This window comes from Crotalus tigris, unplaced genomic scaffold, assembly GCF_016545835.1.
Source record: "Crotalus tigris isolate CLP2741 ecotype Arizona unplaced genomic scaffold, ASM1654583v1 scf7180000017658.5313226, whole genome shotgun sequence".
In the NCBI taxonomy this organism is placed as follows: Eukaryota; Metazoa; Chordata; class Lepidosauria; order Squamata; family Viperidae; genus Crotalus; species Crotalus tigris.
Window position 1 is genome coordinate 5,289,998 of NW_024096545.1, and position 16,537 is coordinate 5,306,534.

Sequence of the window (16,537 nt, forward strand, 5' to 3'; positions counted from 1 at the left end):
TTGTTCTGCAAATGTGTTTGTAGCAAGAGCAATAAGGCTCATTCTAAGGCGCACCTGCTTTCTATGGTTGGAGACAACTTCTCCAGGGAAGACCTTCCCACACCAATCAGCCTTTTCTCTACCCCCACCTTGCTGAACTTTAATTTAGTCTTATTGTTTGCATTTCCCAGAGGTGGATACCTGATCACCTAGGAAGCCCCAAGAAGAGCAAATGCCTTACGCACCTGAATTCAATGTGCTTCTAAAATTAGAGGCATCAAATGCAAGGAAAAGGAAAATTAAGCGGCCACGAGTTTTTAGGCCTGTTACCAGATCATCACAGCTTTATGCTAGAACTGAATGTCAGCTGCCTACTTTGCCTTGGTTCTTCTTTTTGTAAGTAATCTCTCTTGCATAGTAGTTTGAGTTAGAATGACAAAGTGGCAAATGGTGGAAGGTATACAAGTTGTATGAAGATGATTACTATTTGCTAATACTCTGCTTCCATATTTTACTTTGAAATAATAATACTGAGTTGAGTAGTTATTGTCCTGTGTTTATTATGATTTCCTGGAAGAGGAGACATTATTTGAAAAGCCTGGTATAGAAGTTTTGAACGATTGTAGGCAGTTCTCTGTTTATATTTTGCTTATGTGGTCATAAGCATGTTTCTCATGTCTAATTCCCTTGGTCTGTAATATATGAATAAACAGAATAATAAAGCACAGTTCATTCAAACAGCATGAAAACATTTAATAAAAAGTCAGGGAGAGAAAACAAAATAAAACCAGAATAACATTTATAATGGGAAGGTCTGTATGAGGAGATAGACTTCCAACAGGTGTCTAATAATAGGCATCTCATGGATTTCAAGGTGAGAGCATTTTGGGAAGAACAACATACTTGCCAGTACCCCCAAACTGACACTTTAACTATTATTGCATATTTATAAGGACCTTTATCCTTATGTTGGGAAGCCACTGAAGATCTTGAAGTAGAATATTTTTTTAAATATGGCACATCATTTCTTTGTCTATTACATTGGTTTTTAGTATTTTTGTAGAAGAACGTACCAAAGTGGAGTTTAATAACTCTGTCTTATTTCATTTATTATATTTGGCAAGCTGCAGAAGATAATATGGCTGGTGTCTGATTTAAGAGTCCTGACTTTAATTTTCTTCTTAACTGCTTTTTGATTAAATGGTCTCTTAACTACACAGTTCTTTGTCTTTATTTGGAAATACAGTAACACCAATTTTGTTTCACGGCTGTTATAGTAAGAATGGCTAGAATGGTAGCCTTACTTTTTGGAGTGGCTATGAGAAAGTCAAGGGGTTGTGTTTTGTATGCAAATGTCCTAAATGGGATAAGCCTGAATTGCATATATACTAAAAGGAAAGATCGGGTCTATCCCTGATTAGCTCTATCCCTGTCAATCTTTTTTTTTTTTTAAATCATTTTCAAGAACCTCGGGGACACCATAGGGAGTATGTGAGATAGTTGCATTCTTGTTTAGATGGTTGTTATTTTCCCTGCAATCTTGTTTTTTATGTATTTTTATTTTTATTCTTTTAAATGTTTTAATAGTTGTAATATTGTTTTAGTTGTTGTTGTCTAGAGTCCAGTGACATGGGCCCCATATATGTTTGCTAAATAAAAACCAAATGCAGTGAAGTTTTTAGACAACCAGGAATGCATATTATAATACTTTCTGATCTATTCATCATTTCCAGTAGTCATTAGAATGCAAACAAAATATTACTTTCCCTAGTGCCAGTCTGGCTGTATTCCAGTGGAACAGAAATTGCCTCCAAAAATTGTGAGCGCTCTATCACTGGAGGCCTTTAAGCAGAGATTGGATGGCCATTTGTCTGGAATGGTATAGGATTTTCTGCCTGAGCAGGAGGTTGGACTAGAAGACCTCCAAGGTCCCTTCCAACTTTGCCCTATTCTGTCCTATTCTATTCCACTCTCCTGATTGAGGTGAATATCAAGGCTATCATATCCTATAGCCCAGTACACACAAGCATGGCATTTTAGAAAATTAGCATATCCACATAAAATGTGAATTTAAAATAAATGATTTGCAACAATACTGAACTCTAATGATGTACCATTTTCTAGTCCTGGAGACCTTTGGATAAAATTCAGTCTCTGTAATTATTTGTTTTTTTTAATATTTTGTTTATCTTGTTTTTTACATTTCCCTGAGAGCTAGAAACCTGGTTTTGTTAAATGGCAATAAAGTGTATACTTTGCAGGAACAGAAGCATCAGATTCCAGTCAGAAAACTAGATCTAGATATTGTTAATTAGACATGAGAAGTGCTGAACTGTCAAATAATGGATAGCTAGGGACTTTATTATTGATAACAGTCACTGTTGCTTGGGAAAAAATATTACAACAAAGGAATTTAATTCAGATTTTTCTTGTATCTCCTTTTCCTAAAAACCTCACCTCTTCTAATTTTTTGTTTTTGATAAAATTAACTCTTGTAGTAACATCAGTATCAATTTGGGAAGGGGTTTTAGTGCTCTCCTGAGCATGTAACAAGTTTTTTGTGAATGTTTTATGCATAGATTTCTTTTCCACTTTTTTACATTTCTTTGTTTTCTTAGCATCTCTACAAAGCTGGATTATACTTGGAGATATATGTCAAGGTTTTCTCCTGTCAACATGGAACATAATTTGGGCAGATTGGTTTGGTAATAACTATGACATGAAGATTATGTCAACAAAATAAGTGTTGTAAATGATTTGGTAAATAGATTCACAACTGTGTTATATAGTAGAATGCTAATCTGATGGTCTTAGGTTCCAAATCCTATCTCAATTTATCAAACTAAAGTAAGAAAATATTCATATTTATACAATTTTAGGGTTCTTCTTTCTGCAAGGCAGAAATACACAAGGTAGATGAGTAAAAAAATTGCAGATTGTCTTTGTGTGGTGACCACATGGTTCTGTTGCCTCCACTGGACCTGCCAGAATACAGCAATAATTATGCACCATCCTGTTATTATCATTACTGTTATTATGGTATCCTCCTGGCATTTATGCTAGACACCCATCTTTGATTAAAAGGTAGGGGCCTTTAAGAGGGGGAGAAGAGAAAAAAAGAGAGAGGGTGTCTTCTCCTAGCACATTAATCTATCATGAGCTAATGTGTTTTGCCCATTCTGTTCCTTTGTACTATCTCCAAGGCTCGTCGGCGCGGGTGCACGCACACACACAGAAACGCACACACACACACACACACACACACACGCACACACGCACACGCACACGCACACAAACACTCACACTCTCTTCTTGCACTTCTGCCACCGATCTCTGCTGGTTGACTGGGCCTGACTCAGTCAGCAAGAGAAAGAAAGACAAACGGGCAGACAGATCAACGAAGACAGAGGAACAAAGCCGAGACCACAATGGGAAATACACCATCTCAAGGCATGTCAATGTTCATCCATTCTTAAGTAGCAGGTATTTTTTTTATTGGTGTTTTTTTTTTTAATCCTTCCTTTCTCTTTCTCAACCTGCTGATTCTGTAGGATGCTTTTGCTGCTATGGTGATGCTGTTAGCATATAATGTTAGTCTTTGCTTCAAATGTCAACATATGAATTGGGCATTATTCTTTTTGATAAGGAAAAGGGGGTGTGGTGGGTAGCAGAAACTCATCCCCCCCCCGCAGCTTGTGATGGAGAAATAAGGTAGAATTCTACCAAATTTCTGATTTAAGTGTGAACCAGGAAGGAAAAGATGTTAAGGTACATCAGAGTTCTTGAGCGTGCACTGCTTTCTTTGGGTCTGTATATTCTCCCACCCTGTTGTCAAGGCTGCTGAGCTCCAAGGAGATTAAGTAGCTACAGAACCTATTGTCCTAGCAATATAGATCGGAAAAGAGCTGGGCCTGGGGGGGGGGGCAGAGGCAAAAGGAAGATGGGTGGACAGGTCTTGATAGATATTTGAGTCCAATTATTAAGATTTTAACCACCTGCCTTAATTTGCGCTTAAGATTTACCGGGATGCTCTCAGTTTGTAAATGGTTGCCTTGCTATTTTCCCTCTTTCCTTCCACACCCACTTAATTTCTCATGAAGAGTAAGGCTATTGCTGGCCTGGTTTGTTAAATGATGGAAACAAAGAAGCTTAGGAAAGAGAAAGTAAGTGAGTGAGAGAAGAAAGAAAGAAAGAAAAAGAAAGAAAGAAAGAAAGAAAGAAAGAAAGAAAGAAAGAAAGAAAGAAAGCAGAGGTTTTGAGTCAAAGAGGAGGGTGTGTGTGTGCATGTGTGTTTCAATAGCATGAATGATTGCAGGGAGGAAAAAATCTTCAGATTTCAGGTGTGATTAAGAATCTGGGGGGGGGGATGGTTGCAGCAGTCAGAGCATTCCTATAAAATCACTAAATTGGTACAACTCACAGATGTGGGAGAAGAGGTGAATGAATATCAATTGCCTATGGAATGATGGATGGTTAAGATGAAGATGGTTTATACACAACAAATGCAACTTGTATGCATATATGAACATATCTGAAATGTTTGGTTAGTCATGATTATTGTATTTGTCCATCAAGGCTTTCTCTTCTTACTTCATCCCTACCACTGAGCAATCATGTGCAAACCTCTATCAAAGAAAGGACTTTAACTCCCCCCCCCATGTGTATGTGTGTGTTTGTGTGTGTGCTTGCTTCAAAGAGTGGCATCTTAAGAAACACGTCTAGTATCTGATAAGAGAAATAATGAGATGGAACAGTTACTTGATATTAAGATCAGAGACATCCCACATGGGCAAATTACTTAACTTGTTAATTGTCTTGAATGACAAAAATTCAGGAGCACTTTCTTCTGGTCCATAAATATCTTGCAGAAGAAATGGATATCACCTTGCACTTTTTAGAGGAAAAATAACTCCCCTGCTGAATGAAATTCCCATCCACATGAGGAGCACAGTGTGAGAGGGTTCAGGTCTTTATTGTGCCCAAAATAGATTCAGCTGTAAAAAAAGAATGATCTGCATTAAAAATAAATATGCAACCAGCTTTTTAATAACTTCATTTGTAGTGTTGTGCTATTCAGCATATAGCAAGTTTTGAGTGGGATTTAAATACATTTGCAACAGAAAAAGCTTGAATTTATCTTCTTTTAAGGATTAAAAAAAATAGAAGAAATTTGCATGGGAGGCAAAAATCTAAAAAAAGACTTCCAATGGCAAGATTTTATTATGGTTATGGGTTATCCTTGAAGGAAGCAATAGAGAAAAACATGATGTTGATATTTCCTTCTTGTATGCATGTGGTTTGGCCTGTAACCAGGATTGTCCACTCTGAAAAAGTTTTGTATTTTGCCATTTCCAGCTGCGATTGTCTTTTTCAAATGTGTAGTTCAATCTGTTGGCACTAGGGAAATTTGAAAATAAAGAAGGGCTAAAGCCCTAAATAGATAAATTATACTGCCAAAAACCCAAGCTGGGGTTAGATATGCAAATAATTATCACTCAGAATTGGTTTAGCTTTTATAAAATGATAAAGGTGCATAGAAATTTTCCTTTATTTAAAGGAGAAGTACAAAATTTTATTTGTCTCCATTTATTTCTTCTGCAAAAAGGAAAAAAAGAGATTCATAAGGTACGGTCACAAAGAGAGAAGGCAGCAGTATAGCAGAGGACTCAACAAAAATTCTCATTTTTAAACAATTGTTCATAAGCAGTTATAAAAAGAACATGTTTTACTTTACACACACACACATATATACATAAATATATGTAGATGTACATTTACACACACAAATGCACATGCACACACACACAAATTTAGAATTCTTCACCATTGTAAATAATTTTTCAAATAGCAGATCAAAGCACAGGAAACAGGCACTCAGCATATACTAATCAAGGTATTCTATCATCAAAATTAAATGAAGGTAAAATTGTAGACTAGGATACATTTCTGTGTGTTTGTTGTGATTTAAAATAGTTTTTCCTGACTTGATGCTCTTTAGGTGTATGGAACTATAAATCCTAAAATCCCCAGCTGTGGGTTTGCTATAGTCTAGCACAATTGGAGAGCAGAAAATCAGAGAAGAATGCATAAAAATATAGAGGAAAAAAACTAGAGATGGGATACTGACATTGGGAATGGTTAGAAAGACTGTGTCAGTTCTTGGATTAGGAGTGGTAATATGTTCCAACTCAAGAAACAGATCTTGAATGCAGTTAGGTGGAGCACATAATCCAGTCAGCTGAAACCCAAGCTTTAGCAGGCTGCCTAATAGTATAGTAAGGTATAGGGTGACGGAGATTAGCTAGACATTGAAGGTAAATCAACAAGAATAGTTGGCTTAAAAAGGAAAGGATAGAAGTCATAAAAGACTAGAGGTTCTGTACACCAAGGGTGGAAAAGCTGGTTATATGCTATCAAGTTGGTGACAACTGTTAGCAACCACATACATAGTCTTCATAATGATCTGCCCCACCTGATTTTTCAAGTCTTCCAATAGTGTATCCTTGGTACTTTCTGAGCTTGCTTGTTTTCTTGGAGATGTTTCATTACCTAAACTACGTAACTCCACCAGCTGACACTAATGATGTTACCCAGTTTGAATAATGAAACTTCTGCAAGAAAAAAAGCAAGCTTAGAGAGCACCAAGAACCCTTCATTTCAACCCTGAGCCACAAATATTCTCCATTATTAATCATGTATCCATTTCTGCTATAACTGAATCAATTTTACTGCTAGTTATCTTCTCTTTCCTTCCACTTTTCCCCAGCATCAAAGCCTTTTCCTTTTTCATTAGTTCTTTACATAATATGCCAAAATAGGATAATTTGGTGATTTGTGCCTCTGCTGAGAACTCTGGGTTGGTTTATTTGATGATTTATTTGTTTGTTTTCCTGGTTGTCCATGGTATTCTTAGGAGTCTTCAGAGTACAAAAATGTCGATACTCTTCCTATCCTGCTTCTTCAAAGTCCAAAGGAGAGAGAGGAGATGAATAGAGAATAGAGTGAGGCTGCAGAATGAAGAAAAATGCAAGAAAGAAGGGGCAGTCTTCCTAAGACAATTCCATAGAAATATATGCTTCATTAAATAATATTGCTTTAAACTTTATTGCTTCAAAACACTTTATCATAATAACCTTAAACTAACTCAGTAGAACCCTAAATGGGGAAGGGGGTTGTGACCTGAAATAGGTTGTGTTGTGTCCTGAGCCTGCAAATGCAGGCTTGGGACGTTGCAATGGTCCCGGGGCTTGCAGAAGCTGCCCGGGACCAGACTGAGTGGCGCCGGCTTTGTGCACATGCACAAGGCGCAAAAAGCGCCTGTTTTGTTGCCATTGTGTCTGGGGATCTGGGCGTATAAAAGGAGGCCTGCGTGCCTTTGCTCATTGTTGGTATTTTGGCTGAAAACGAAATAAAGAGTTGTTCCTTGCAAATATGTGTCTTCATCATTCGCCTTTATTGGGACTTAACAGGTTGCATAAATCCAATCACACAATTTGTGTTTGAGATGAGATTCAAACCAGGATGTGAAGTATTTCATAGGCTACCCAATGAAACTAAAGTAGATCTGAACTAGATTAAGCTGGACTGTAAAGACTGTTAATACCACAAAAGTTACTGTAGCTTGAAAACATGTGCTATGTAACATATAAAATCCAGAAGAAAAGGAAGATAAAATAACATGGACTGTTTTGTTTATTTGAACGGGCATTATTTTTGTCTTCCTCATTGGGACACTGGCAGGGGATTAACTTGGAATTGGTCAATAACGATAGTTACCTAGCAACCTTTAGAAAAATGTTGGAGGTAGAAGAGAACTGCTAGTGCTTTCACAGAGCTATGCAATAAACCTGGGGTGGCCTGTAATAGAGATATTCTCAAGGTTACACTTTGCAAAACAACAAAGAAAAAAAGTTGAATTCTTGAATTCTGCATCCCACCTCTCTTTTATTTTTCTTGATGAAGGGAGTCATATTGGCATCCAAACTCTTCCTTTCAATTCTTCTATTCCCATTAAGGACTTTTCAGAAGTGATTTCAATTTCTTAGCAGTTTACTGATCAATCACTGAGTCTCCTTGATACTCATTCGAACTATAATAATTACACACTGTAAGATTATTTCTCTTAAAAGTTATGCCAGTGTATTGCTTATTTTCTTAATTCTGCTACACAAAATATATTGATTAAATGTTCTAAATACATAGTAAAGTGATCCCCTTATAAGCCTAATTCCAAGTTACAAAATTGTATTCAGATTCTTTCTCCCCCTGGTTTACTAATTTGAGATAAAGAAGTCAGCATTTTGAGTTTAAAGAAAGATACTGGACAAATAGAATTTTGGATTTTGGAATTTTGTTTGAATCCAAACAGACATAATCATTTCATTAAAAGAACAGCCAACTTTTTAGGTTGTGCACATCCATCTCTATCCTGTAAAACTGATATATAGTCATTGAAAATCTCATTAATTTTCCTTTAATTTCTATCCTCTGGATACTAAGATTGCCATTCTTACAATATCTTGTATTGGCAACCTACCAACTTTGCATTTTCCCTTCATCTTTTTCTCTGTAGTTCACACAGTTATATCTTCAGTTGAATCATGCAGTGTCATGCTGACACTATCAGCTGCACTTGGATAATGAAGTTGGATTACCCTATGTCTGTTCCTGTGGAGGGAAATCCAATGATACCCATCACATTCTACCTTTATGGCACTTTTCTTTATGTTGTTGTGTCTAATACATTCAGCAGATCATACTTTATCTTGGCTTAGTTCAAGCCATTCTCCTATAAAATATGAGTCCAGCCAACTCAGACATCTGCAATCCCCCTGGAAAAATCAAATTGTTTTGCATGTTCTTGTTTGTATGAAGCCAAATGTAGAAAAGCCAATCTTTGTGCTTATTTCTCACAGTGGCTTCTTCATAGTAGCAGCATCCTTTTTTTTTTTTTTTTTTTTAGAAAAAGGACCTTTGGGAGCTTAGTGATACAACAGCCATAGCCTCCTTGCTGAGAAGACAACCAGTTCCAGTCAGCTGCCAAGGCTTCTGTGGAGCTAACCATGGTACCAGGCATCAAATCAAACAGCTGTAGAAAAGAGGCCTGTTGTAAGAGGAAAGGTTGCTCCAAAACCAACAAAGGGCAAATTTAACTAAATAAAAATGAAACAATCTGAGATTTACATGTGGAAACTGATTCTTCTTTTTGCTGCATATTGATTTGTAGCATGCAGGCATTGCTGGAGACAGTCCTGCCTCCCTAAAGAGCTTCCCTTCCTGTGTAGAAATCCAAGGAATAGAGAAACACATTTTATTCATAAAGAAGGGCTGCCTATGAATGTTTCTGGCATCATACATAGAAGGGCTGCCTGTCTGTTGGGAGAAAATCTTTGCCCTGACCCAAGGCAAAGAGGTTACCAAAGTGGGTACCGTATATTTTAATAAGGTTGTTATATTTAGCCTGATTTCTCCAACCATTTGAAATGTAGTGGCTATTTACCACAGAGGAATTTTTAATTGGTGGCATCTTGGTTCAAATTGATCTATTTTATTGCAATTATTTTCATATTTATTTATAAATTTGCTGTTCTTAGCTCAAGTTAATATAAAGTTGTTTAACATTGTACTGTAAATAGGTTATAAGTATAACTTCTAAATTACTATTCAGAGATTAGATTAGCCTTCACTTTGATATTCTTTCACAAGGACCTGAAGATCTGGTTTGCCAATGGGCCTTGGGAACCCATAATGGAATGGAGCCCATGAACTAGCTTATCTGATTGATTGATTAATTGTTGTCGCCAGGAGCACGGGGGAGGGGGTTATTGTTTCTATTGTTTATATATTGCATTTTTATTTTTTTAAGCCACCCAGAGTTATTGACAGTTAGTGGATGGTCATATAAATGTTCATAAATGAATGAATGAATGAATGAATGAATGAATGAATGAATGAATGAATGAATGAAATAAGCAAGCAAGCAAGGAGTAATTCTTTTCCCAAAAATAGCCAAGATATCAAACCATTTATTAGCTTCCAAATTGTACTTTTGTGTTGGAAGCACTGAAGTGCCTCCTTAGTTAAAAGGATCAGCCAGTGACATCACTGTTGTCTGAGGCATGCCCAGTTGTGAGCTCAGCCTCCAAGTTAACTCTCCATCTAATTTCTCACTCCTCACATCAATTCAGAAGAAAACCTTAGGCAATCATCCCTCTCTTTTCCTCAGATCTTTATCTATAAGTTGTAGTCAATGTTTATTTGTTTACTTCTAATATTTGCTGTAAGCAATTATGAAGTTATAATTCTTAGCACCTTCCATCAACAGAAAGCTATAGCCAGTTTGGTCTAGTGGTTAAGGCACTGGGCTAGAAAGCAGGAAACCATGAGTTCTAATTCTGTCTTAACCATGAACAACAGAGGGAAGATTTTGGGCCAATCACGCTCACCCCAACTCACCTCACCAGTTTCTTGTTGTGGGGAAAATAGTAGGAAAGTGTTTGCTGTCTTGAATTATTTGTAAAAATAATAAAGGCAGAATACAAACAAATAAACAAAAGTAAGGTACAATAAATAAAAGAACCAATGAAAGCCCTTTAAAACTATATTTGACACGAAAGACAAAAGAAACATATTTTTAATTCATATTTATTGTTCCATGTAAAATGAATGTGGTCTTTTTTAGCCTTTGTGCCATCCAATGTTTTGGAGTGCATTAGTGTCACAGAAATACATTATTTCACAATTCATGTGTAAATAACAGAAGCAGAGTACAATAAAATGACCTTTTAAAAAGATTTGTTTAATAAAAATATTGAATTACAAGCTAGCTTCACCAGCTTCTTGTATTGTATGGATTTATACAAGGCATTTGGTTTCCTGAAAGTCCCATTGGGATGACACAGAATGTCCTAGAGAGCTACTTCAGCTTCTGGTAAACAAGTGTTTTAAATGAGTCATTTGAGAAAAATCTCTTAAGAGAACCATTTTGTGAGTGTGCCTGAAATAAGGCTCCCAAACCTTCAGCTATCTCCTGTCCAGAAATGATTGCATACCATTTGTTAAGCCATAAACCAGGGGTAGGCAACCTTGGCTCTTTTATGACTTGTGGACTTCAACTCCCAGAAATCCTGAGCCAGCATGGCTGGATCCAAATTCTGGGAGTTGAAGTCCACGAGTCATAAAAAAGCCAAGGTTGCCTACCCCTGCCATAAATCATTGTTTATGAACCAGAGGGTGAATAGGTTTGTGCAATACAATGCACAATGCTCAATTCAACTAATACAATCTTTCCTAACTGCAATAGACTTCCCATATTCTTATGAACAAAATTCCCTATTTCTATCATGGGATATATTATTAATTAATAGAGTCCAATAGTTTGAGAATCTCTCTTTTTCTTCTTTCAACAATAGCTTATAAAATTTAATTATTTTAAATTCCTATTTAAGTGTACTTCATTTTTTTTCCTACATTAAATGGAGTGGCAAGGAACTTAAGGTTTAGATCAGACTTTCCCAGTCTAAGACCATCCATGTGTCTAGGATTGTAACTTCTATCAATTTTGCAAATAGTAGATATTAAAATTCAGATTCAAAATATTCTATTTCCTTTGCATAAACAAAGGAAATTATTTTATAATAATTAAACTATTGATCTGTTTCACCCATTATGGTTGATAAAGATGGGAGAAAACCTCTAAAGTTTCAGACTGAAGTTTTTCTTGCCTTATCTGGAGGTGCCAGGAACTGAAGCTGGGATAAAGTAATCAGGCAGATATTGATGTAGTTATTTTACTTAATACACACAACCATAATGTTGTGACCACAAGTAATCTCATCGCCTTTTTCAAATGGTCATTAAACAAATGCTGCAATTGCTCAGTGAATGCCATGATTGTTAAATGAATTCATTCATTTGGTCATTGTTTGCTCAAATGCAGCAAAAAAAAAAAAAAAAATTACTATGTGACCACAGGGTTTGGGGAGAATGGCATGACTATTTAAGACAACCGGTGTGCTTTATTTTCTCATTATTTAAGTGTATGGTTCATGCCACAAATATCTAGTTTAAGTCATGAAACTTTAATAAAACAGCAGATTAAAATATACATCTTAATTTGTGTATTGAAATGATATAGTACTTGTTACAAATAATTTCCATGTTTAATTGTTACATTTTCTATGGTTAAAAAAATAAAATAAAAATCTGATTTGAAAATTCCAAAGCAGTGGTTACTGTACTGCTTATGGAAGCTTTCAAGTTCAATAGTTGTATTGCAGATTTAAATGTAATCAGTATTAGAGTTACAGACATGATGAGACCATAAAAAATTCAGTTGCTAGTCACAGAAGATACTATTAGGCTAAGCAAATAAATAGATTCCTAAGTTCATATGTTTAGTTGTGGCTATATATATATATTTTAAAAAATAAATATGAAAGAAAAATACTTTACGATTTTCATTCTATTTATATCCACATATCCAGGTAGCAGTGTCAAGAAAATGGATTTTTTTTTGTCTATCCTGTATATACTTTTTCCTCTCCTTTCAGAAGATTGCTCCAGAGATGACAAAGCACACAGTGGCAAGTGCAACCAGATCTTCATTCCCCTGAATAAATGGAGTTATACATTTACTTTTCCAATGCTGGAACATCAATCTTTTAGCTATAGTAAAGGCATACGAATTTAATTTACATTTTATGATTTGTACTCAGAAGACTTTTCTTTGTAGAAAATAATAAAAAAGCATGCAATTATTTTAATATATTTTTTAAAAAATTCCTAATTTGTTAGTATTTTCATAAAAGCATTATTTTAAAAAACAGGATGCAAATTATTAAAATAAAAATGAATAAGTTGAGGCATTTCTTAATCACCTTGCATTCTATACATTTTGTTGTATTTGTGTGCATACATCTGGAAAACAAGATGGATGAAAAGGTCACAGTTTTAATAATATAGGTTGTGGATATATGTTTGAAAGCACATTATTTCAGCTCTTGCAGATTTCGTATTGAAGAGAGAAACATATACGATTTTCAAGAAGGTAGGATCCAAATCTAGTACTGTAGATACTACCTTTTCTAAAATGTCACCTAATTCTTGTATAGCTCCTTAATTCAATGTTATTTTTAATTTATTTTTATTGCTTTTGAATTAATAATGAAAAAGCAAAACAGCAAAACAGAAAGCTAATAATTCAAGTACAAATATGTATCTTTAAATATTTATTTTTTATATAAATGAGTCCTATATTTATTTATGTTTGTCTATACAAATCTCATGTGTTGTCAATTGCCCATGTACTAGGTATATACTGTAGTTCAAAAACATATTATCTCCTGAAAATTTTAGCTATTGTAACACAGCAATATTTATATAATCCACTACTTTCTTACAAAATCTGGCAAGTATATGACGTTGTAAAGATATATCCTTATTATATCTCCAACCAAGTGCTATTCTTTGTTAATCTTTTTCTATGCAAACATAAGGGAGTTTAATAAATTCTAAATATTATTTCTTCTTGTATAACTCATAATCTGCAGTGCATTGACACTCTTGCTTTAGAGCAGGGGTGTCAAACTGCTGGTCCGCGGGCCGGATGCATTATCCGGAAGCCACACCCACCCCATTGCCAGAAATGACAAAACTGTCCAATACATTGCGCGACGTCATGTGACATCGTGAGTTTGACATGTCTGCTTTAGAGGACACTTTCCCAATGTCTAGGCAATATAAGAACTTCTGCTTTATGTTTCACTAATTTCTTTGCACCTATCAGATTGATTTAACAAGAGGGTTTTTTTTTTTAGTTTTAAAGGATTTAATCTTTAAATGCTGCTAGTTCAAATAATGTTGTTAACAGATTTTGTAATTATAAATATTGCTATTAGGTTAAATCTGATAAATGGTATTTGTCTCTTAATGAGGAGTTATGTTAAAAATCTTCATCTTCTATCAGTTGGTCCAAAGTCAATATTCCTTCCTATTTTTTCATATCACCATCTTTTCTCCAATTTTTAAAGTTGGGTTGCCCCATAGAGCATGGGGGAAAAGGTCAACTCTTTTTTTTATTAGACATTTCATTCCATAGTTTTCTAATTCACACAGTGCTTCCAGAGATACCCCAGTTTTTGTATATTTAAATCCTAATACTGTCTGTCCAACCAAAGGTGTTATATATATACTGTATATTCCAAAATTACTGAAATAAAAAATTAACACCAATTATTGGTTTTCAGTATTTAATATATGACAATCAGTAAGCATGATGATATACAGTAGCTCCCTCATTAGCTGGTAATTTTCTGTAAAAATAAAAATAAAAAAATCTATAGAAATTTTTCTAAACAAGTAATTTATTTTCTGGAAATATTTTCTAGATATAGAAACTGGAATTTTTCTCATTGTATAAATTAATCTGGGAATAATATTCAATTTGAGAGTTCAGTCTTCTCTAGAAGATAAGGCTTAGTGACCCCCATCTATCAATATTTGAAAAAAAACAATAGATATCTTTTACTACATATTATTGAGTTTAATTCTTTGTATATGCATGCCTAAATATTAAATGGATTCTGTGCAAATATGGAATTGCTATTCTTTGAATGGACGGGTAAGATAATTTTCACCTATTGGTATCAATTCTGATTTGGACCAATTAATAGAGTAGCCTGCCAGTTTGCTAAAGCCATCTATCTTTTGCATCAATAGTGGGATAGAAGGTTTAGAAATAAAGAAAAGAATGTTGTCTGCAAATAGGAACAATTTGTGTTCAACTTAATACTGTACCATACTATGTTGACTAAGTTGACTAATAGCAGAAACCAAGATATTAAAAAACAAGTGTGAAACTGCATATCCTTGCCTAATTCTTCTGAATAGTGAAAAAGTAGGAGAAAATACGTCATTAATCTTTATTTTTGATATGGGCAACTAATACTATGTCTTAATTCATTTTATGAATTCCAGAGGAAACCCAAATCTGTTTAGTATAGCAAATATATACTCTTTATGTTTTTGTCAAGAAATTTTCCAACATCTAATGATAAAATTACAATGATTTTTATTTTGTTCAAGTTCATTAGATCGACAGTATATTTAATCTAATATTGGTTTCTGTTTGCCTAGTTTTTATAAATGCTGCTTGATCATTTTTAATAATAAATAATATCACTTGCTGTAATCTATTCACTAACATGCTTTTAAAGTTTTTGTATCAACATTAATCAATGAGATTAGATGATAACTAGCACTCTGTGTAAGCATTATCTGCTTTCAGTATAACTGTAATATAAGTGTTGTTAAAAGCTGGTGGTAAAATTCCATTATTAAATATCTCTTCATAAATTGACAAAGTTTTGGCACCAAAAGATCTATAAATTTTTTACATCCTCAACAGGGAATCTAATTTTGTGTTGTTGCACTCACCATTTAAAAAAATATTTATTTATTTAATGTGCTCCATCTCTGGTCTAAAATGATGGAGCAAATGAAAGTTGTTTTGTGTTTATCTAAATGTGGTAAATTTAATTTTATTTAAAAAGATCTCACTCAATAAATTTTCTGATTTACTATACCATTCTGAATAAAAAATTTAAAATATTATCTCTGTATGTCTAGATATGTTAGCATAAATTCTGTCTGCTATGGTATTATATTAGTTAATTCATATTTATTTTTTTGCATTTCTCTGTACAAACATTATATTAGGCATCTCTCTGTGCTGATAAATGTTTCAATTCACTCTTCAAATTATTTTTCCTTTTATTTTTAATGTTTTTGTATGATACATAACCAATAATTCTACTTCAAATATATGCTTTATATATTTCCCATTTAAAAAATTGGCACTTGATATTTCTGAATTTAAATCAATATATTGTAAAGTCTCCATCCACATTTTTTGTACAAATTCATTATCATTCAATAAGGAAACATTAAAATATTAATTTCTTGATACATAAATGAGTTTCTGAAACATACATTTTAAGGTATTTCAAGATACATAATAAACATTCATATGACACCCCCAAATTTGGTGATATAAGAATGATAGAAATAATCAAGCCTAAAAAAAAAAAAATCCTGGTGGACATTTCATTGAAATGTATATTCTCTTTTAGTTACATACATTAAATTCTATTTTTCCATATAAGTTCTCATTGTTTCCCTTATTAGTATTTGGGATTTTCTTTTCCTTCCTTCCTTCCTTCCTTCCTTCCTTCCTTCCTTCCTTCCTTCCTTCCTTCCTTCCTTCCTTCCTTCCTTCCTTCCTTCCAATATATTTCTATCAAATTCAGCTTTCTAAAATTCTTTTTATTATCAATTTATCATAAATATACATATACTCATTTAAATGCTGAAAACACTAATAAAATATGCAAATTTAAATTTTGTCTGTAAACATTAACCATAGCTATTACAGTTTTTGCTATTTTACAGTAGCACATAAATTTAAATATCATCCATTTGCATCAATAATTCCTTGCTGAACATCAACTGGAAATCCTTTTTAAACCAAAATGGCCCTCATTTAGCTTTTGTGTCTGTA

The 16,537-nt window shown here is 34.1% G+C and overlaps 1 long non-coding RNA gene across 2 annotated transcripts; it reads left to right on the plus strand.

The window, feature by feature from the left end:
* The first annotated feature begins 218 nt into the window (after positions 1-218).
* Positions 219-15,589, plus strand: LOC120304810. 2 transcript variants are annotated; one of them, XR_005555841.1, is made up of 4 exons: positions 219-375; positions 2,598-3,462; positions 8,942-9,400; positions 12,465-15,589. It is a non-coding gene; the product is annotated as an uncharacterized LOC120304810 (long non-coding RNA). The 2 variants fall into 2 exon arrangements; XR_005555840.1 differs by having other exon boundaries at positions 219-3,462.
* The last annotated feature ends 948 nt before the right edge of the window (positions 15,590-16,537 follow it).